Genomic DNA, 24,215 nt, shown 5'->3' with positions numbered 1-24,215 from the left:
GTACCTCTCATTTTATACTTTATACAAAAATTAACTCAAAATGGGTAGTAAATCTAAATGTAAGTGTAAAACTAATATTTTTAGACAAAAACTGAAAAGAAAAATTTCAGGGCCACAGACTAACTCAACTGTTCTTTGTTAAAACATCAAAAGCATGGTTCATAAAAGAAAATCTTGATAACTAGGCTTCATCAAGTTTTTAAAAATTGCTCTGAGAAAAATAACTGTTAAGAGAGTAAAGATGCAAACTAAAGATAGAAGAAACTATTTTCTCCATATCTGTTGAAAGACAGTGTTAAAGTATTTGAATGAATTTGAATATTTGAATGATAGTTTATCACTGAAGATATACCAATGGCAAATATGCACAATAAAAGATGCTCAACATCATTAGGCATTGGAAAACTAAAATAAAACCCCAGTGAGAAACCACTGCACATCTATTAAAGTGAATACATATTTTTAAAATGACAATAGTAAGTGCTGAGGACCTGAGCAGATGTAAATTATGCACTGCTGGAGGGAATGTAAAACAGTATTTCTTATAAATTAAACATGCTCTTACCATATGACCCAGCAGTTCCATTCTTAATTATATATTCAGAGAAATAAATAATGCTGTTGACAAAATAACCTGCATGTGACTGTTTGTAGCAGAATAATTTATAATTGTTGAAATCTAGAAACAGATGTCCTATGGGTGTACACTGATACAATGGCACACTACTCAGCAATAAAAAGAACTTGCAGCAGTGCAGAGGAATCTCAAATGCATTGTGTCCTGAAAGAATTCAGAGTCAAGATTACTGCCATACTGTATGATTTCATGTGTGTGGCCTTCTAGAAAAGTAAAAACAATTAGTGGTAGCCATGGGTTGAGACGTGGAGAGGATTTGAGTAAAATAGGAGATTTTTTTTTTTTCAGTTAGGAAACTTCTGTATCCCAGTCATGGTTGTGATTACATGACTTTATGAATTTCTCAAAAGTTCACTGACTAGAACCATCATTTAATCACTTCTTTATATATAGCTGATGGAACTAAATTATTCTTATTTATTCCAAAAATTTGTAATTATGCTGATCACAGTCTCAGCCAATGAGCCAGATTGATTATGTAGAATTTATAGGCACCAATTTTTAAGACAAATGGATTCTTTTGGATTTAGTAGATGTTCAGATTTAAACAAGTCACTTAACATTACTGCATTTTTCCTTGTTTGTTTTCAGGTCTGTATTAATCCCTACCACCTGTGTGTCCCCGTCCCAGCACATACACATTTTTAAAATTCCTGTGAGAATTACAAAGATAAAATAATTTGAACATGCTCTGACAGGAGGATGAGGAGGGGCCACGGGGATTATAATACTTTCCTGAATAGAGTCCCTAGTGGAGAAATGAAGGTATTTTGGTATGAACCTGTGTAGGTGGACAAGTCAGGTCAGCTTAACACAGAGTTTGTCTCTTGGGAGGAGAGTGACTCATCCCCAGTATCATCTCATCTGAGAGCCATTTCTGATCCACCAGGATGTGCTGGTGCCACATCTTTCCTCTAAGCACATCTTGGTCATTACCCTAGATATGGTATTATTACTGTTTGAGTGTCTTTCTTCTCCACTAGACTATGTGGTAATTCATGACCATTTACATTTATATAATCACATAGCACAGCCTCTTCAAAGCAGCTGATAGCACAGCTCATAGACCAGTCTATGCTTGTTGAAAGACTCGCTAATTGAAAAAATAAGTTAAGTGATGTGCTCAGTGTAATTACATCATTAAGAATATCTCTTGCACTGCAAAACATGATCAGTGACTCGTTAAGCAAGAAAATGTAGTAACTTAATATTCCTTTTCTGAAGGCCTTTATCTTCCTGGATTTTCTCTCAACCAAAAGTTGAATCATTTTTAAATTATTTGAAAGTTTTTAACTAGCTTCGGGGTTATATTAAGCATATTAAGCTTTGGGGTTATGGAAAACAACCGCTTCCTGTTTTTTCTACCTCACATCTGTACTGTCAATAAACATTTTCTTTGCTCATATTGTCCCTCAGAGTTTACTTTCTCTTTTGATTAATTTTTATAAATTTCATTTGTCATTATTCACTAACTCATCCATTAGTTCATTAAATATTTATTTAGCAGCTGCTATGTGAGACAATCACTGAAATAAAGTCTGGGAAAACAGAGATGAAAAAGACATGACCCCTGTCCTTAAAAGCTTATAATCAATTAGAGAAGACAGAAAAAACCCACAGATATCACTCCTTGTTTCCCCAGCCTTTGGGATTGAGGGCTAAAACCAGAGTCAAGAAAACAGTAGCAAGACACTGTCTGTTTTTTCTCTTGCCAGCAATTACAGAAAGGCTAGTTTTTTTATGGAAGTATTTTAGGGAATCCCAAAGACAGTTAATGTTTGCTCCCAAGCTCAGTTCTTTACGTTACAATGCTGATAGGGCATTTTATGCCTTGTTATCCATTTTTTGTGGAGGAGCCAGATGTCCACATGCAGGACATGGCATATGTTGATGTTGAATGTACCTGCGAGGCTGTGCTACAGCTGCTCTGTGCTGTGCCACGGCTGGGAATCTGGCAGAAGGGCGTCTGAATCAGCCCCTGCTGCCCTCTGCTCTTACGCTTATAGTGAAGAGTATTCAGTAGTGACAAAGGGCATGAGAATTGAAATACAGCTAATCTGAGACCACATCTTGCCCCCTCCTTTTACAAAACATAAGCAAAGCCTTCAGTATGTTTCCTTAATCTTTCTAAGCCTCAACTTTATCACCTACATAATAAGACCGTCTACTTTGTGGCTTTAGTATGCAGACTTAATGTATTTGTATGGCTGCAAATACTTAATTGTAAACTTCCTAAACTCCAGGATTACTGGGATCTGAGCTTCCCTTGAGGTCCGGTGCATGTACTGTGTACTTCTCAGTGAGCAAACTGGGTAAACGTGAACAGCTGTTAGCTTGCCTTACCACTGACTTCCTCGTACTTGTTCCCTTAAGTAAGGGTATCCGGCTTCACTTCCACAAGCTTTTTCTTTTTCTACTTTAATCATTGTTTCTTAATTCCGAAAGGCTAGAGCAAAAGTGAGCTGGAATCAGTTACATTCTGGCTACTAGAGGATAAGGAGTGACTCTGTTTAGAGGGTAGCATGGGAAAGTGTAATATGCAATAAAATACATGTTTGTAAGAATCATTTGCATACATGTATTTTCCTGTGGGGGGGGATGAGATTTAGCTGGACATATCTTGCCCATCTTAAGGAAGTCAGTAATTTATGATGCCTTCCCAACCCCAAATATGACACTACTTTATCTCCTCTTTGTAACCCTAATCCTAAACCTTCCCTGTCAAGAACTGTGAAGGTTCTGAGACAAGCTAACAAGTCAGCCTACCACATTTTCGTTGCTGGTGGAAAATACAAGACTAATGTCAAAAATTATGTTGAATTGATTACTCATAAAAATATGAGTAGCCAGAATGTCAGCCACTTTCCATTAATTCCCTCAGTTCCAGTTCTTACCGTATGACATACAAAGGCCCATATGGCACCTGTACAGTATAATGTGTTACATTGTAGGAGAGCAACACTAAGCTTAAGGAACCTAAATATTTTATAATGGGCAGTAAGCTGTCCTGCCCTTTGCTCTTTAGGAAAGGCATTCTCTTTATTACACTGTGGAGTAAGTAGCCTGTCCTTGACTGTGAAGGGAGACTCTATCTTCCAAAGCTGTTTGCTATATACTTGTTAAAGAGATGACAAAGGACACAATGTCTTGCTCACAAGATGTGCAGAAACATAGGAGACCCATGGAGACTGACTCAGTCCTTGAACCCTGTCTGACTTTATAACTTCTTCAATAATTACAACAATATTAATAATGCATTTGTACATCAGTGCATAAATAAAAGCAGTCTTATCAAGTAGCATGTTTTCTGGGGTCTATGGGAAACCATAATTCAGAAGTGTTCTATTGAAGTTGTAACAGTGTTTATGCACATTGTTCACAGTTTGTTTTATGTTCTTTCCCCTCACAGCTCCTTCCTTCTGGAATAAAAAGAAAAAAATGGAATTGCGTCTTCCCTCTGAAAAGGTACATGTTTATTTGTTTTATTTCCATTTTATCCGTGATCCAAAACAAACTATCCCATAACCATGAGGTAGTATTTCCCTGTCTCAAGTCATCTTTTGATAGTTGATTCACATTTGTTTACACATTCTGGTTTCTTTTGCTAGATGCTTCTGTATAATAGCCTATTGATTTTATTTCTAATCCATGATGCAACTGCAAACAAACATCTACACGTTAAATATCTGTGTATTTTCTTGTTTTAACAACAAGCAGTATTTTCAGGAGATTGCATTATAAAAAACAACTAGACTGAAGAGCACGGCCAGTTGCTGGAGGAAATGGACATAGCGTTACTGTTACTGAACAGAATGCCCAGGATTGTAACTAGAACAGATTGCTTACAGTAGCAGAATTCGCACAGTTGCTCATTGGTCATAATGGATCTGGGGCTGTGGGGAAGGCAGTGATATTGTCCAAGATTGGTATTTTTTCTTACATGCATGGCATTTCTAAATAAATGAGAACAGCTGTAGAATAACTACCCTGCCCTTGCTTATTATAAACCATTCACATTTTGGCATTAGAGATATGAATAGGCCCTCAAAGAAAGAATGGATTCTAATTCAACAACAGAAAGAGACCACTGGCCAACGGAGGAAAAAAATGTGTGAAACTACATTATTTCTAGGATTGGACTGCTCTACCAGTTAGAAGTGAGGGAGAACATCAGCTACTGATTTGGTTGGAAATTTTTGGTTTTCAAAGTTAGCAGGAGGGAGTAAAGATAAAAAGAAAAAAATACTAATTATTTGGGTTCATCCAGAAAGTAGATACATTTTCTCCAATACACTGGAATGAATATAGCTGTTTCCTAATCAGATCCACGGGTGCTTAAATCTGAACATCCCAGTTAATCCATTGACAATTCTTTAATGTATGTTTCTTATGAAGTGCAAGGTAGAGCATCGTGCCATGAGACTAAATTCCTAATTTTGTTTTACATTTTACAATATTTGAGAAATTACAAAATAAAAGTAAAGTAGATTTCAAGCCCAAACTAAACTTTTTTGTAGTGTGTGTGTGTGTGTGTGTGTTGGCAGAACGGTGGCTGAACTTAACTTGAAATTCTTAATAGACATGCTCACTTCCTTCATGTTTATGCGACTTAAAATCTTCTTCTTAAAACTATATGCAGCAAGATATCAAAATAAGAATTTAAGATCATTGTTGGGCTATATAGAAAGCCCATCAGATCTGTTTACATGACAGAGATAAAGTGAGCTTTTGGGAAATGTGTTTTTTTTACTTTATGCTCTAGATCTAATGCTGTTCTCATTTAGAGATTGTGGCAGATTCCAACAAAATAAAACCCATAAAAATAGGAAAAAAATTTCCCTAAGATTTCTTAAACCTTGGAAGCACAAAAAAGTATATTTTGATCTATGTATGTTATGAAGCTTTCTGACTGCAGCTGGGGAGTCAGTAGCCTGATCTTTGTTTTAGATAACAATATGATACTAATTTATGGGCTATTTATTTGTATATATAATATTTAGAACTGAGATGGTTATTAGATATAATGCAATCATTCATTTTGCAAAAAGAGGAAATTGAGGTGGGAAAAATCAAGTATTTGTGGGAGATCAATCTTCAACTCAAACCCATTACCTTGAATGTAGCTACAACACAGCCTTCATAGTCTAATGCAAATGAGTCTTTTTTTCTCTGATACCATTTTATGATCTGAGTCTTTTATGAATAGATATAATACTGGTTAATTTTTTGACTTCTTAATATCTTATATCATATTTGGTACATTATAACAATGTACCAAATAAATTTTGGTTAAATAATTCAATTAAATAAATAATACTGAATAAAAGTATATCCTCACAAAAGTTCTGTAGTTATACTTTAATCACTCAAGAAGGAATATTTTACTTTTGAAAACTAGATGTTTAAATGCCACTTATTTTCATCAACTATAGTAATATGGTCATTAATTAGTATTAATATAAATTCTAGTCCCAGCATATATGTCCGATAACGAAACAGTTACATACCACTTACCATTCACCTAGTGATTACATGGTTTAGCTCAATAAAACTGTAGGGTTAATGCTGCCTAAGAGGTAGATTCTGTTGTTATCTTGACTTTACAGATAAGGACGCATGAATTTAGCAGAGTTGAAATTTGAAGTTAGGGCTCCTAAGAACTACATCACAGTGCCTTATGGGTTTCTTTAAAGTATCTTAATGATGTCTGTGTAAAGGTAGAGAGGGGTGTTGGAAACACATAACTGTTTGGAGTTCAGGAGAGAGTTAAACTTTGAAGACAGAAATTTGGAGCACTTCAGATATCGAGGGAGTGGATGAAAGGTACAAAAAAGAATATAAATGAAGTTTAGGGGGAATGCATCATGCAAGTAAAATTAATGTAGAAGGTGAGTAGCAGAGTCATTAAGACTAGATCAAGTCTTCTACAAGACAGAAACACCATTATGATAGAGATTATACTTTAATAGCTATTTTTAAAATGAACAAAATGTATTTTCAGTTTTATTTTCATCGTTAAATATAATTTTCTAGGTTAAATAATTCAGAATAAGAAATACGATATTTACTCATTACTATTTTATTATAATGAAATTATGGAATTATCAAAACAGAGAAAGCTTATTCACTATATATATTTATTTTTTAATCCAAAAATCTTTTAAACACATTGAACCTTCTACCATGAAGCTGTCTCACTTCACCAATTTAATGATAGGTACACAGAAATCATTACAGTTTCTCTTTCTTTCTTTCTTTCTTTCTTTCATTCATTCATTCAACAAATATAAAGAATCTGTTGGGTATTGTTTTAGGTGTTGGAGGATTTATCAGCACATAAAAGATAATTTCTTCCATTTTTCACATGCCTTGTGTTCTGATGAGGCAAGATGTTGACATAGATGCAAATAAAGAGTGAAACAGAATTTCAGATATTGAGAAGTTCCCTTAAAAAAAAAAAAAAGAGAAATGCAGTAAGGAGTTGTGGTAAGTAAGTGAATGGATATTAATTTATCTACTACAGTCATAAAAGGCTTTTTGGAATGGCTAATCTTTGGGATAGAACGTGGATGATGAGAATGGATGAGCTGTGGAAATACCTGGGATACATTTTTAGGCAGCATGAAATGCAAGTGCAGAGACTAAACTTGACTCACTGAAAAGTTAGTAAGAGAGACAAAATGGCCAGAGGTAAATTAATGGGGGGGGGGTTGATTTTAGAAACCTAGGCAAGATAATAACAATTTGTAACCATATTAGGACAAAAAAGTATTATATTACTATTATGTTTGCAGGCCTTAGTAAGGCATTTATGTTGTCCTCCATATGCTATAGGAAGCCATGGAAGGGATTTAAACAGGTGAGTGATGATCTAGTGCATACTTTAGAAAAAGGAATGTGGCCTTTATGTAGAAAATAAACTATTATGAGAAAAAAGTGGAACAAAGAAAGCTAGAGATGAGACTATGAAAATACAGTAGCCCCCCTTATCTGCAGTTTCTCTCTTTACAATTTGAGTTACTCATGGTCATCTGAGCCATGAAAGTATTAAATGGAAAACTCCAGAAATAAGTAACTCTTAAGTTTAAAATTGTGTGCCATTCTGAGTTACTGCACCATCCTTCTCTGTCCTGCCCAGAATGCGAATCATCCTTCTGTCTAGTGTATCTCACCTGTGAGTCCCATACATAGTAGCCACCTGGGTTATCAGATCAGCACTCTGGATACCGCAGTGCTTGTGTTCAAGTCACCCTTACTTTACTTAGCAGTGGTCACAAAGATCAAGAGAAGTGATGCTAAGCAATTCAGAACTGCCGAAGAGAAGCCACAAAGTGCTTGTTTTAAATGAAAAGATGAAAGTTACCAAGTTAATAAGCAAAGAAAAAATTGTATGCTCAGGTTGTTAAGATCCACAGTAAGAACAAATCTTCCATCCATGAAATAGTGAATAAGGAAACAGAAATTCATACCAGGGCTGCTGTTGCACCATGGACTGCAAAAGCTGTGGCCACAGTGTGTGATAAGTGCTTAGTTAAGATGGAAAAGGCATTAAATTTGTACAATAAAGTATATTAAGACAGATCTAGAGAGTACATTCACATAACTTATAGTATATTGTTATAATTGTTTTATTATTTGTTATTGTTAATCTTCTGTTGTGCCTAAATTTTAAATTAAACTTTTATCATAGGTGTGAATGCATAGGAAAATACATAGTTTATATAGCATTTGGACTATTTGTGGTTTCAAATAACCACTGAGGGTCTTGGAACATATCCTCTGTGGATAATGGGGACTATTATAGGGGTAAAACCAACAGGAGTGTTAATGATCGAATATCGAACTAAACAGATACAAAAGGATCAAGAATGACACCTGGAGTTTTGGTCTGAGCAGGAGGCAGATAATGTTATATGCTGAGATGGGGAAAAACTAGGGAAGGACCTGGCTCATGAAGGGAGTGTGGGAAGAGTGATATAAGATGCTTTCAAACCCCTCTCTGTTCTTTGTTACTCTGGTGAGCTTGGATGAATCTGTTGGAAGCTTGGAGGATCCATTTTACTTTGTACAGAAAGGACTGAGTAGTGGAGAGAGATATTGGGACAAAGGAGGGCTTTTAAGTGTGGGGAAGACTTGATCATGTTTGAAGACAAAGGGAAAGGAGCTACAAGTGATAGAAAGAAAGATAAAGAGGAAGTGACAGGCGAGCAAATTCTGAGAAAAGGCAACAAGGCAGGACATTATGTACACATATTTATGACCTGGTTATCTATAAGGTATTCTGTATTCTAGTGCCTGGAGAGGAGCAGTAAGAATAGGTTTGAATGAAGTGATGCAAGTAGTAAAGGAGATAAAAGCTTTCACATATAAAGGTGATCTACTGGAAATAAGAAAGGATATGGGAGGAGATTTAAAGACATATCTAAAATCAGCATTAATGGAAATGTTATTGAAAAGCCAGACTGAAGACAAAAATAAATTAGAAGACCCAAAGTATAAAATGGTGCACATTTTCATCAAAGATAAATGTCTACATCAGGTTTCAGACGTTACACATGATGATAGATGTTATATTTTAATATGGAATGATTGCTCAGATTTGGCTGAACTGTGCAGCAACTAAACCACAGAGGTGCAAGGGAAAAGCAGTGTCTCACAGTGATTAATCTCAGGAACTTAAGAATCATATTTGAGTTTGAATGATGGCTCTGACGCTTACAAGTTTTGCAAGACCAGAAACATGCTGAAACTTTCTAAGCCCCAGTTTTCTGATCTGTAGGATGGAAGAGAAATTCCTACTTCACAATATGGCTTGCATCATTCCTGATATTAGAGTAAAAGCATCCTGTCTCTCACCATTATCTTTGATGTTGGCCTAGAAATTTTCACTAATACCTATTAGCTAATTGAAAATATTTCCTTCTGTTCCTACTATGTTGAGCGTATTTATTAAGAATATTTGTTGGGGTTTGTCAGATGGGTTTTTTCGGAGGGGGCGTCTAATGAAATGTTCCTGTGGTATGTGTTCTTTATTCTTTTAATGTAATGTATTACATTAATTGGTTTCTGGAAGTCAAACCAGCTTTGGATAAGACATCAATGGCGGATGATGGATTATTTTTTTTTTCTATGTGACTGGATATGGCGAGCTACTATTTTGTGAAAGATTTTTGGGTTTGTGTTCATAAATGCTGTTGATCTGTAGTTTCTTTCTTGTGATGTCTTTATCTTGCTTTGATATCAGAGTAATATTGCCTTGTAAAATGAATTGGGAGAAGTTTCTTTCTATTCTGTTTTCCTGATGCTGTTCCATTAGTCTTTGAGGTTCTGTTATTTTTCTTCACTTCTTTTTCTCTGTGGTTTTAAGATTGTATACTTTCTATTAATCTCTCTTCAAGTTCACTGATAGTTTTATCTGCCATTCCAAATCTGATACTGAGTCCATCTACTAATTTTTTTTATTTCATTTACTGTGCTTTGAAATAGGTGATTTTCATTTCTTTCTTTTTTATAGTTTCTATCTCTGTTGAGTCCCTTCTAAATATTGTTGTAATCTCATTTTTCCTCAATTATTTAAATATGGTTTCCTGGAATTCCTTGAGCATAGTTATAATAGCTACTTTGAGGTCTTTGTGCCCACTTATGATTGTTTCTTGTGACATACTGTTTTTAACTGAGCATGACTCGTACTTCGTTTCTCTGTATATCTCATAAATATTTGCTGAATTATGGAGGTTTTAAGTAATATGTTGCAGCAATTTATATTCAGTTTTGTTTCCTGAAAAAAAAGTAGCTTTCCTGGACTTAATCTAATTTAAAGCCCTAACATGATTGTTTTGACCATACTGTGCGGCATTATACTTATTTCTTGGGGAAAGGATAAGCGTATTTCTTTGCACTGTGATACCTAGGACTCCTGTCTAGCTGTGCAGTTTTTTTAAAAAGATACCTTTTATCTGTTTACCAGTTCCCTTGCAATAAAACAGGGATAGTAAGAGTAACTGTCTGAAAGACATGTTAAAAAGATTAAGATATTATAAAACATTTTAAAAACGTCTGGCACACTGTAAGTATAACATAAATATTAGCTTTTATTATTTGCATTATTTTTGTTAAGTACTAGAAAATCTGTACAAGGAATTATTCCTATTTAAGGAAGTTGTGCCTCAATTAGTAACTTTGTTTTTATAAAAAGTCAGTTATTATTTCTGCAAAACATAATTTATTGAAAATCTTTCTCTATACTAGAAATATGTTCCAACGGTCATGGAGATAAAAAAAGTCAGCCTTAAAGTCTAAGAAAATCTCACTAGAGAATAGTAAATTTGTACATCTGAAAGTAATTAAAGATGACTGTACTAAAAACTGCATATATTGCAATGAAATAAAATTGCACTTTAAAAATTTTCGTTAATAAAATTAAAATAGCAAGATTAGGAAAATGGTCTTTGTATCACCTGAATATTTAAATTCATTGTAAGTTTTAGTCACTTTTAAAGTACAGAAGAATGGTTTGTTTATCTGTTTATATCTCTTTATGAATAAGCCTGATACATCTGATAACATTCTGCAACCAGCTATATGCTCAGATTTATGATGTTCTGCAAGGAGAACTGCACAGCAGCCATTGACAAAGGCCAGTTAGTGGGACATGCACATGCTGTGCTCACTCCCAGAGAACTTCCTCTGTTAGACTAGGACATGACTAAAAACTTCTATCCCAGTCAACCGTTGCTTCCTATAGTTTAAAGCAACAAAATCTAATTCTACTCTATTTGATAAGTATTTATTGAGGAAATATGATGCGCAAAGTTGTCTGATAGAGTTTGGCGATAATAAGCGCATTCACTGTGATAGACAGACAGACAGACAGATCGTGCTCTTTAACACCCCACTGCATCAATGGACAGATCATCCAGACAGAAAATAAATATATATAAAGGAATGAAATTACAACACTTTCTCACAACATAAATAAGTTGAAAATGGATTAAATACCTAAATGTAAGACTGGAAACCGTAAAACTCCTAGGAAAAAACATAGACAGTAAGCTCTTTGACATAAATCTGTTTTTTTTTTAAGATAAAGGAAACAAAAGCAAAAGTAAACAAATGGGACCTAATTAACCTTAAAAGCTGTTGCACAGAAAAGGAAACCATTGACAAAATGAAAAACTAATCTACTGAATGGGAGAAAATATTTGCAAATTGTACGACTGAAAAGAAATTAATTTCCAGAATAAACAGCTTATACAACTCAATATCAAAAAAACAAACAACCAAGTTAAAAAGTTGGCAGAAGACCTAAGTAGACATTTTTCCATAGAATACATACATATGGCCAGTGGGCACACGGAAAGATGTTCAACATCACTAAAAATTGGAAACACAAACCAATCCCACAGTGAGACGTCACCTCACACCTGTCAAAATGGCTGTCATTAAAAAGACAACAAATAAATGTTGGCAAAGATGTGGAGAAAGGGAAACCCTTGTACCCTTTTGATGGGATGTAATTGGTGCAGTCACTATGGAAACATTATGGAGGATCCTCAGAAAACTAAAAATAGAACTACCATATTATGCAGCAATTCTACTCCTGGGTATATGTCCAAAGAAAATAAAAACACTAATTTGAAAGACACACGTGCCCCAATGTTCATCGCAGCATTATCTATAGTAGCCAAAATATGGAAGCAGCATGAGTGTCCATCAGTAGATGAGTGGATAAAGAACATGAGACAGACAGACAGACAGACAGACAGACACACACACACACACGCACCCCCACCCAGAATGCTACTTAGCCATAAAAAAAGAATGAAATTTTGCCATTTGCACATACATGGATGGACCTGGAGGATCTTATGCTTGGTGAAATAAGTCAGATAAAGAAAGTACTCTGTTATCATTTATATGTGGAATCCAAACAATAAACAAACGAATATAACAAAACCGAAACAGACCCACAGATACTGTTTGCCAGTGGGGCGAAGGAAGTGGGGATGGGCAAGACAAGGGAAGGGAATTAAGAGAAACAAACCACTATGTATAAAATAAATAAGGTTCAAGGTTATATTTTACAGCACAGGGAATATAACTGATATTTTATAATAACTTTAAATGTAGTATAATACATACATTTTTGAATCGCTATGTTGTATACCTGAAACTAATAAAATATTGTAAATCAACTATATACTTCAGTAAAAGATAGTAAATGCACTTGTATGTTAATAGAAGGTAAGTAGAGCAATACTTTGTTGAGTATATCTATTATACCCTAAAATATATCAGAGTTTCCTTACTTTGCAAATGAATTAGGGGGAGAGTGGTTGCTGACTTACATGGAATATTTTTCAAGATAACCTGCAAGTGCTCAAATCTACAACCACCCACACTACACTGTATTTTGGGGATGCCTTTATTCAAGGTGAATCACAGTCAGGCCACAGGCTGAGAATAAGGCAATCCTTAAAAAATACATAAGGCTGAAACAATGATAATTTGGTGACACAATTAGAGAGTATAAAATGTTTTCTAGGTAGTTAGGTTTGGCTAAGTCACAACCAAATTTACATACTCAGTCTACAGAAGGACAAATCTTATTTCAACTACTTAACGATATATGTATCTCAAAGTATCTGTCTATGATTTATTAATGAAGTCATTACTGTAGCTGAAATACTTCACTTAAAAGATTCCTGAGGTCAACATCCACCTGAAAAAGACAGATTATCCAACTTGCTGAAGCATGTGGGAAAGGATACCATTCTCTCTACATCAATGTATTATCTATTTCAGGACCTTTCCTAAGCTACTTCAGATTTGCTACTTTCACTGACTTCAGAGAGTTTGACAATGCATTAGCTTTGTATGAGCGTGCATCCAGGCCAAAACACAGCACTTGCTGGCATTAAAGACAGTCAATGATCCATATTTTTAAAAAACTATCCATAACACAAAACCATTTGTTTAAAGGAGTCAGGCACCTTAATAAGGGACGTATGTTAGGCAATTGATGAGTCATAGAAGATAAATATTGCATATAATGAGAAACAGACAAGGAACCACACCAGTTATTTCATAATTCCACCTCGGTGAGAGTTTGAGCTTAACTGTATTCCTTATGATATGTTCCTGTGACCATGGATGTATATATGAAGTAGTTCAGGATAAGAAGACATACTTCGTTCTTATACTGTGATCATCAGCTTTTTTTTCACTTTTCTACGCATGACTATATGTGTATAGGCACCAAAGTGATGCAGTTATGCTGCTGCTTTCTGCGTAGAAGTGCATAGGCTAGAAGTCTTAATTTTATTCAGGTAGAGAAGGAAGGTGACAAATAAAAAGAGTAGTTAAGTAGAGGCCTCTGCAGTATTTCATAATGTGTATAGCATTTTGAGGGAAGAAGAAAAAGGGATTATTTTATCAAAATCATGTCTTTAAAACTTTAGTTCCTTGGCTTCTTTAATTCTCTTATCAAAAATACAGTGAAAACAGTCTTGTCTCCTGGAGATAAGTCTGCAGATCAACAAGAACAGAACAGGTGAGAATCTTCTTAATCATTAAGGAATTATCTATGAAACAAACAAAAAAATGGACATAGAGTTAGAATTGAGCTAACATATCATTGAATTAAGGCAGCTGCCCCTTACTCCACCCCACTGTCAGAGCCGCCGTGCTGCTCCTGGAGACCACTGCAGATGTCTTCTGAGGAACTGTCTTTGGCATTCCTCATTGTCAATCTTTTTAAAAAAATGTTTTAAATAAGATGACCTAAAATCATATGTGAAACTGAAAATCGGGGGTCTTTGTTGACATTAACTTTTGTTATCAGTAGTTTTTATCTCATCAGTGATGTGGAAGACACAACAGGATAAGGTTACTACTTCAGAGCCTTTCTGAACAGAGGCAGCCCTCAGTAGCAGTTGGTCAGGCCGTTATTTTACTGAGTAAACATGATCATCTATTTTAGAAGTGAAATTTGAGAACTTTGAATCCTGTCACCATAGTTGTTACTATGTTTTAACTAATTAAAATAAATTAATAGTTATGTATAACATAACAAAACTTTTCTATGAAAACATGAGTAGAAATAAGTTTTTGGTAATTGAGCTATGTTTTAAAATACAGAAGTCACTTCTAATAGAGTGCCAGAAATGTGAATTTCAGGTGTTTTTCTCATTTAGTTGCCTCTGTGAGTCATGTATGTTTTCCTAGGAGTAGATTAATTGAATGAGAACAGCTGCATGTTATTGGAAGTACAGAAAAATGAAACAAAGAAAAATATAGAGAGAAACCAATTAAAATTTTGGTTCTCTCAAGTAAAATTAGAAATATTTTAACTAAAATGAGATGTTATAAATACATATTTAAAAAGTTCTTGATAGGTATTTAATATTTAGTCAATATATTTGAAAACCTTTATTCAAGACACAAGTCCATTTAAAAAGTAAAGCCAGCAACTCTCTATTAAGATATATTTCCCTGTCAGCATATATAGAAAGCAATCAGTATCTCACCTGACACTGTTCATTTTGTCCCAATTAAAATGAAATATAAATCCACAAAAGCAATTTCAGAAATTGCTTGAACAAAATAAATTCTGACAAACTAAACAGACCATCAGTATTTGTCTTAAATCTTGCTACTGTGCAAACCTTTTTTGCTGTTGAACATGAAAGTATATATAACAGTCCTTCACAGAAGAAAAAGCCCTTCCAAAATTAACTCTAAAGCACCGTTTTATAAAAAATGGAATAGAATTCTGCTAGACTTGATTATAGGAGTGATTTTAACTTGAGAAGCTGACATTAAAAGCAGAGAAGTAAGGGAAAAGGCAACAGTAATCATATTTCACGAAATGGAATATTCTTTTCCATTCTTAAATTAGTTCATAGATTTTCCGATGTTTAGTTCACGTGTCCAAAGATGTATGTTCTGTAGGGTCCTTCCAAAACTTAGCTGGCAGTGGGAGCTGGATCATCCTCACAGTTTCTTTGTCATTCAACAAAGGAAAATGAAAATAAAAAGGGTTATTTTTGAATGAGTATATGTATATATAGTCATTATTGGTATTATAGTATTTAATACTGAAAATAACAGAGACCAGGTTTTGTGTATTTTATGGTTTTGGACACTGACAGTTAAACATCTCTGATAGTCTATTCTGTTAGTTTATCACATCCTGGTTTTAGACAAACATTAAATAGTTTAAAATATTAATTTAGGTATTGGCTATAAAAATTAAAGGAGGATATAAAAAGGGGAAGGAACACAACAGGAGAGAGAGGGTGAAGAAGAATCCTGATTAGGAGACATCATTTTTTGCACCCATATTACCTACCCAGTACATTAACACATGATAATTTATTAAGTCTACAAAACAGTCCTATGGCACATTCTGTTTCTACCTAAGATTTCATAAAGTTAAGTAGTTTATGCGTGTGGTAAATCATGAACAGTCTTTAGAGTTTCTCAGATATAGACTAAATCCCAAATTGTCCTACTGCTGATTTTATGGTTTTGATAAACCATTTGATTTCTCTGTTTCATCTTCATCAGATATACAATGAGATGAATGATACTTGCTTTAAAATTTATGTTAAAGGTGTGAACTGGAAACATAGTGTATGTAGTAGAATGCTTAACACATTGCCTAGCACATAGTAAATATTCAGTGCATATATTCATCTCCCTTTCCAATGGCACAGAGCTAATATATGGAACGTAAAATAAATTTGAATTCAGAGCTATCCCACTTCATCGTCATCATCTATGCTTGTACTGTCTAGGGACATGGAACATGGAAGTGAATAATTAAGGAATTATCTTGTAAATATATTTCCAGAGGAATCTAAAAATATTTGGTAAAGAACGCTCGTAACTGCTTAGGTGTCTAAACAAAAACTGTGGTAGCTTTGATGAAAGATGTCAGTTCTTCCCAACTTGATTTATAGATTCAGTGCAATCTCAGTCAACATCCCAGCAAGTTATTTTATATATATCAGCAAACTGATTCTAAAGTTTATAAAAAGAGTAAAAAGTCCCAGAGTAGCAAACATAGTATTAAAAGAGAGGAACAAGCCTAGAGGACATCCTACATTAAGACTTACTATAAGGCTCCAGTAATGAAGAAAATGTGATACTAGCAAAGAATAGGCAAAAAGATCAATGGAGGAGAATAGAGAGCCCAGAAATAGACCCTCATGAATGTTGTCAACTGATTTTTGGCAAAGAAGCAAAGGCAATACAATGCAGAAAGACATCCTCTTCAACAAGTAATGCTGGAGCAACAGGGTATTCTCATGCAATAAAATGAACCTAGACAAAAACCTTACAAACCTTCAAAAAATTAACTTAAAATGGATTATAGACCTAAATAATGTAAAACATAAAACTCTAAAACCCCAGGAAGGTGACATAGGAGAAAACCTACATGACTTTAGGTCATGACCTTAGTTAGATATAATGCCAAAGATACAAGAAAGAAATAATTGATACACTAGATGTAATTAAAATTAAAAAATTCTGCATTATGAAAGACAATATTAAGGCATTTCACAGACAAGCCAGAGTGGGAGAAAATACTTGTAAAGTATATATCTGATAAAGGACTGTTCTTCAGAATATACAAAGATCTCTTAAAACTCAACAATTAAATAAACAACCTAATTAAAAAATAGGCCAAAGACCTCTGCAGATACCTGCCAGTGAAGATATACAGATGGGAAATAAGGATATCAAAATGTCATCAGTGAAATGCAAATTGAAGTAACAATGAGATATCTCTACATACGTATTATATCAGCCCAATTCCAGAATACTAACAGTGCCAAATGCTATTGAACAACAGGAATTCTCATTCATTGCTGGGCGAGTATACAAAATGCTACAGCCACTTCAGAAGACAGTTTAATTCTTACAACACTAAACATAGTCTTAGCATGTGATCTAGCAGTCATACCCCTTGGTAATTACTCAAAGGAGTTGAAAACTTACATCTACATAAAAACCTTCACGTGTTTGTTAATAGCAGCTTTATTCATAAATGCCAAAACAGGAATGGATGAACAAACTATGATATATACAGAAAATGGAAAACCGTTCAGTACTAAAAAGAAATGGGCTTTCAGGCCAGGAAAAGACATAAAGGAACCTCAAATGCGTATTACTGAGTAAAAAAAAAAAATTAGAAAAGGCTATATATTGTATGATTCCAGCTATATGACATGCTGGAATAGAGAAAACTATACATATAATAAAATAATCAGTGGTTACCAGAGTTGTTGGTCATATGGGAGTGATGAATAAGCAGAGGACAGAGAATTTTAGTGCAGTAAAAATACTCTGTATGATATTACAGTGAAAGATACTTGTAATTATGCATTTGTCATAATTCATACAGTGTATAATACCAAGATGGTTGAACCTCAGGGTAGACTGTGGACTTTGGGTGATCATGATGTGTCAATGTATTCATCCTTGGTGAAAAATGTACCATCGTGGTTGGTGATACTGATAATGGAAAATGCAATGTATGGGTGAGGGCAGGGGTATATGGGAAATCTCTGTACCTTTCCTCCCAACCTGTTGTAAATCTAAAAGTGATCTGAAAAAGTTAAGTCTTTAATTAAAAAAAAAGAAATGTACTAATAAATGCAGGCAAAGGACCTGTCACATCATAAGAGCTCAGTTCATATTAGTTAATTATATAATGTGGATTTTCAGATAACATACATTCTTATTTCCTACTCACTCATTCTCCAAAATGAACCTCAGTAAAGTTAGACTATTTCTACACATCATTCATATAAACACACACACACACACACACATACACACACACATATATATGTCTCTGTATATATAGTTATTTCCCTGAAGGCAGTGATCCTTTATAGTTAGTTAACTTTAGCTGATAAGCACTCTTTACCAGCTCATGGGATACTTTACATTGTAGGCATCCAGTGAATATTGAAAAGATGAATGAATGTGCTCTGTTGACCTCACTGCCCAAAATAACATAGAGAGTTAAGCCTTCTTATTCTTCAGATGTTTAACTCTTAGATAGATTCAGTTTTTGCTGACTTATTTTTTTATATAAGAGATATAAAACAAAAGTCACTATCTAATTAACTCATACCTTCTACATCCCTAACTCAGATGTAACAAAAAAAATGGGATTTGCAAAAAGAAACATTTTTAATATGGGTTAGGCACATGGAAAGGAAAATAAAGATAATCAGTTTACTTTTTAAGCAATTATTTTAATCTCCAAAAAATAAACTGAAAATCATGACTGTATATGTTAGCCACCAGTGGAATGTTTTCAATGTTCCTAATTTATGTCCACCAGTTTTAAAGTGAGCATAGCTGTTTATCTTGTGTTATAATCCATTAGAATGTCAACCAAGATAAGATCTAAATTATCCTTTCAGTTCCTCAGTACAAATGCTGTGGAGATTGCATTTGAAATTCTATATAGAAGCAGAGATTCTGTGTTAGCTATGACAAAGTAATCTGAGAAAAGCAGATATCAGTATGTTGTAATATTTCCATTTGTCTGAATAAAAATAAGAATGTATTAAAATCATTTTAGACAAAGAAAGGAAGCAGCGAGTTTACAATTATTCATTGAAGTCAGGTTTTCTTAATAGACAATTTAGATGGTCCATACAGAACAAATTCCAGTATACTATTTGTAGATAATATAATGGAGCTAAACAAGAGCCGTAGACTTGCAGGTACACGTGGCTTTACAATAATATTAATGTAAGGTGATGCTCATACATGTCAAAATGCAGGGTGTTATGGATTCTGAAACACTGAGTTGGGCATGAAATTTCCAGAAAAATTATTTTTAATTACATTTTCTCATTGTACTTACAAAAAGAGATTTCAGTGTAGGCAAAATGATGCAAAGGAAAGGAACAATGAACTGAAATAAGAAACCCTGTTTACTGGACACAACTCTACTGTAAACCACAGTGAGCATGTAATATCCACCCTCCGAGTCTCAGTTTCTTAAACAGCAAAATTAGGAGGCTGAGGTCAGTTATCTTTATGATGTCATGTACTTTGTGAATTAGAAACTACCTGTCACTTAAACAGCACCTCAAGTCCACATGCTCTGTTAGCTACCAGTGTAGAGACTAAAACCTAGAAAAAATTATATCTATTGTAATTAAAGGTGTATTGACAGAATTGTGACCTCAGGGCCTTTATGGAAGAAGGTAGTCTGTTATAAGTTACCCTGGATTGGCATCTTTGTAATACATTTCCAGGAAAAAAATGTTGTCTTTCGATATTTTAAAAAATTACATCACAAATGTGACCCATAAAAATGGATTTGATCATTGTAATTTTATCAGTACTTTAAAAATGTCATGGTTTGCCATAATTGAGCAGAATATTTCCTAATTGAAGACTTTCAGTCAGTGTTGCAAAGCTATAAATGACTTAGCAGAGTTCTTTTGTCTACTTCATCATCCATTTTTTATGAGGTTTGTGTGTATTTCACAGGAAGCCATTATTAATACTTCTGCTAGTTATTGTCAAAGTTAGTACTTCAAGGGGAGGTGGGAGGAGTAGTGTAATTTAGATACTGAGATAGCAAATTTAATCTAAGTCTGATCTGATAGCCTTTTCTACTAAAAATCTAAAAAACAAGTTATGCATAAAATTTATTTTACTTTAATTTGACTTCAGAAAGCAATCACTTATTAAGAGTCAATCTGATAATAAAGTACACAGAAGGGAAACCTGAGGAAACAGGTGCAACAGGAAGTAGTGAGTCCATTGATCAAGGATGATTCCAATTCAAGGATGATTCTTGACTTGAAAATAATGTGAAGTGAGATGTATTATTAAAAGAACATCCTCAATACCTCAGATTAGCTTATAGACTGCTACATAGAGTTTCTCAGTTTAAAATGAAGTATTAAGGACTATAGAAATTATACAAATTTTTTTGATATTAAGGCAACAAATTTCACAGATAGTTTTAAAGATTGGGTTTAAAGCAACTAATCTGATTTGATTTATGACTCATAGTTTCTTCCATCTTGTCCATTGATCTTCTAGTCTCTATTTTATTTATTTCTGCTTTGATCTTTATCTCCTTCTGCTAACTTTGTGCTTAATTCTTCTTTTTCTAGTTCTTTAAGGTGTAAAATGACATTGTTCATTTGAGATTTTCCTTTTTTTCTTAATGTAGGCATTTATTGCTCTAAACTTCCCTCTTGGCACTGCTTTTCCAGTATCCCGTAAGTTTTGATGTATTGTGTTTCTATTTTGTTTGTTTCGAGATATCTTAATTTCATCTTTAACCCATTGCTTGTTCAGGAGTGTGTTCTTTAATTTCTATATATTTGTACATTTTGTAGTTTTCCTGTTGATTTCTACTTTCATACCATTGTAGTCAGAGAAGTTATTTGGTATGATTTCAGTCTTTTTAAATTTGCTCAGACTTGTTTTGTGTCTAACCTATGATCTATGTGGGAGAATGTTCCACCTGCACTTGAGCAGAATGTGTATTATGCTGCTGTCAGATGCTGCTGTCCGGGCTGACTGAAGGTGCCTATGTGGTGGCAGGGGCCAATAGCAGACATACACACAGTGTGAAGGGCTGGGACCAGCAGCAAGAGCCAGGGCCAACTGCAGGCACACAAGCAGCCGTGGGCACTTGGATGTTGGCATGCAGTTGCATGGCTGCAGGGGCTAGCCACAGGCACGTGCATGATGGTTGGGGCCAGTGATGAAAAATGCGTCTGGCAGTAATGATCGCGGTGGCTGTCGGGGCTAGCTGCAAGCATATGCATTAGTGCGGCCCAGTGAGGGGAGTCCAGCAGGCTCAGAAGCCTGAGTAGATGCAGGGCCTGGGCTGTCTACATGCACTTGGGTGGCTGTAGGGACTAGCTTCTGGCATGTGCACCAACGTTGATCCTGATAATGCTATCTGTGGCCAGCATTTTATAGGTGCATAACTGCAGGGGCTACCTGCAGACGTGGACAGTGGTGCAGGCCAGTGACACGGATCAGGGTTGGGACTGGGCCCACGAGCATTTGTGTGGGCTCTGGCAGTTGGTGCACCCTTGTGTGGCTGAAAGGTTTTGCCTCTGTTGTACCCACTGCAATGGAAGTTGGTTACAAGAGCCTTGATGACTCTTGCATGAATGCAGCCACCAAGGCTGGGCTGGCTGCTGGTATGGATGCCTGTTTCAGGGCTGGTGGGGGAAGGAGTAGGGGAGGGTCTCAGACAGCTGATGTCAGGGAAGGGGAAATCCTCTAAAACCTTAGTGACAAAATCTGCAAGGAGCCGTGGTGGCTATGCAGGCCATTGGTTTACTCTTTAGAGAAAGCAGCTGGGGTCCTCTGCAGAGCGGTTTGGGGTCCATGAAGAGGTTCTCAGTGGTGAAAGCTGGGGGTGTCTGTGGGGTCCACAAGGGCTGTTGAGCTACTCGGTGGTGAAAGTTGCTGGGATCCTCTGTAGAACAGGATCCTGGGAATAAGGTTATTCCTGCCACGTTGCTTCTGTGCTTCTTCCTTGTTCGTAGCTCTCTCTAGATGTCTCAGTTTTGCTGATCTCTCTGGGAGAACAGAGACCAAAGGGAATTTGTTGTGCAGAGCACTGAAAGGCTGGGGAAGCTGGTCACTTGACCTGCTCTCCTTTTCCTTGTGAGGGGAGCTACATGCCACCGCACAGACACCTTCAGTCAGCCCTGGCAGCAGCATCCAACAGCAGCATAATACACAGTTTTCCTTTCCCTTCTCTGGCGAGGGAGTTTTCTCTTGGAGAGGAACAGTGCTGGTCTGGGGCAGGCAAAATCAAACTGTGCTCTTTACCCATTGTGTAGAGTCATTTTCATGTTTTTTTGTTCTGTTTTATTGCTGAAATGTTTAAAGTGGACTTAGCTTTCCCAGAGCTATTTTTATTCATGGATAACTGTCTAGTTGTTCTCTGTGGAAGGATGAGACTGGGGCACTCTTCCTCATTTAATTATTTTTTTAGTAGAATCCTTTTCCCTGTTGAAATTGCCTGTTCTTTCACCTATTTTGACCATATGTTTCCTATTTAACACATTTATCATTAATTGTAGCCTCCTACATTATACTCAGAAGCTACACATAGTAAATTTTGAAACTAATTTAAAGGAAAATTAACCATTGCCATGATACATATGAAGTAAAGAAAAAGAAAACAATGCATCAGAGTTAAATCTGCTTATGTAATGGAAATGATGGGAACTCTCAAAAACAGCACTCATCTCATCAAGTAGCAAAGAAGAGAGTGTTGGTTATATTCTAAGAATGCACTAAGGTAAATTTTGATGGAAAAAAAATATGAAAGTCCTTATTTCACAGCATGAATACTACAAAGAGATGATTCAAGATGGTTAGTAATGGTGAAAAGTAAAATTTTGATGTATAATCCAGCTTAGAACAACTGAGAGAATCCTTTCAAATGAATATGTTTATACATGATGCAACATAATGCCAGTGAGATGAAATTTCAAAATTATATACAGAATATGGGATTCTTTAAAAACTCAAGGACAAATGTTTAAAAAGTGTCATAGACAAACGAAGAATACATCATGCCTCTTGATTAAAATGGCAGCAAGGCAGCCTTGCCTGATATACTGTATAACAACTTCCTATTAAAATAACTGCAATGAAGGCATAGGAAGAGATGACAAATACCACCTCAACGTTACTTGACCATGTCTTAGCATATGAGAGCACCTGTAGATGGGGACAAGATAGATTTATAAGAAATAGAAGAGATCACTGAGAAAAGTACAGGTTATGTAAGAAGGATTTGAGGACCTTGCCTTTAAAGTAGGAGCCTTGACTTTTCGATAGTAACTTGAATTTTAAAAATATTGAATGAGTATAATACATGTGAATGTTTCAAGTTTTTCTGTTAGTAACATGAGAACATATCGACATATCTGTGAGTTTCTATTTTCCCTGGAAAGTAGAATATAAATTCATCTGCTGAGCATGAGGAAAGAAATGAGTTATCATAAGAAGGTAAAGAAGAGTATTTTAGTATATTCACAGAGTTCTTTCTTAACTAGACTTCCAGAATGCTCAAATACCCACCCAGGAGATTAGAAGTCATTACTCTGGAATCTGACCAGCTCAAGAGAGAGCATGAACTTCAAGAAAGGAAGAAAAAATTACTAAGAGAGTAAGACATAGGATAAATGAAACAGGAGTTCTCATGCAGGAAAGAAACAGAAGTGACCTCTAAAAAGTTAAAGCTACCAATATTGATTAAAATGGTTTGCCAAAAGACAATTCTTATCACTGCAGAAGAAACGAAACCTGCTGACACTTTATTCCTGCACTTTCAGCTTCCAGAACGGTGAGAAAATAAACTTCTGTGGTTTAAGCCACCCAGCCTGGCATTTTCTTATGACAGTCCTAGCAAACTAACATTAAAAATGTTAGTTGATTTTTTATCTTTCATAAGTCCGTGTTGAATTATTTTGAAATGTCTCATGAACATTGAATGTAAAACCACGTTCTGCATAAGAGGACATTTTGTAAACTATAATGTTTT

At 35.1% G+C, this 24,215-nt stretch overlaps 1 protein-coding gene across 3 annotated transcripts in view; it reads left to right on the top strand.

Moving 5' to 3' along the window:
• Nucleotides 1-24,215, top strand: part of LOC140688977 (uncharacterized) — a 162,189-nt gene that overhangs the window by 15,284 nt on the left and 122,690 nt on the right. For all 3 annotated transcript variants that reach the window (XM_072948968.1, XM_072948967.1, XM_072948969.1), the window contains exon 2: nt 4,047-4,102. The gene's annotated coding sequence lies outside the window, so the exon portion shown is untranslated. The remainder of the gene's footprint in view (nt 1-4,046; nt 4,103-24,215) is intronic.

Source organism: Vicugna pacos, chromosome 24 (assembly GCF_048564905.1).
Source record: "Vicugna pacos chromosome 24, VicPac4, whole genome shotgun sequence".
Taxonomy (NCBI): domain Eukaryota; kingdom Metazoa; phylum Chordata; class Mammalia; order Artiodactyla; family Camelidae; genus Vicugna; species Vicugna pacos.
This window is presented reverse-complemented; position numbering and strand designations above follow the sequence as displayed.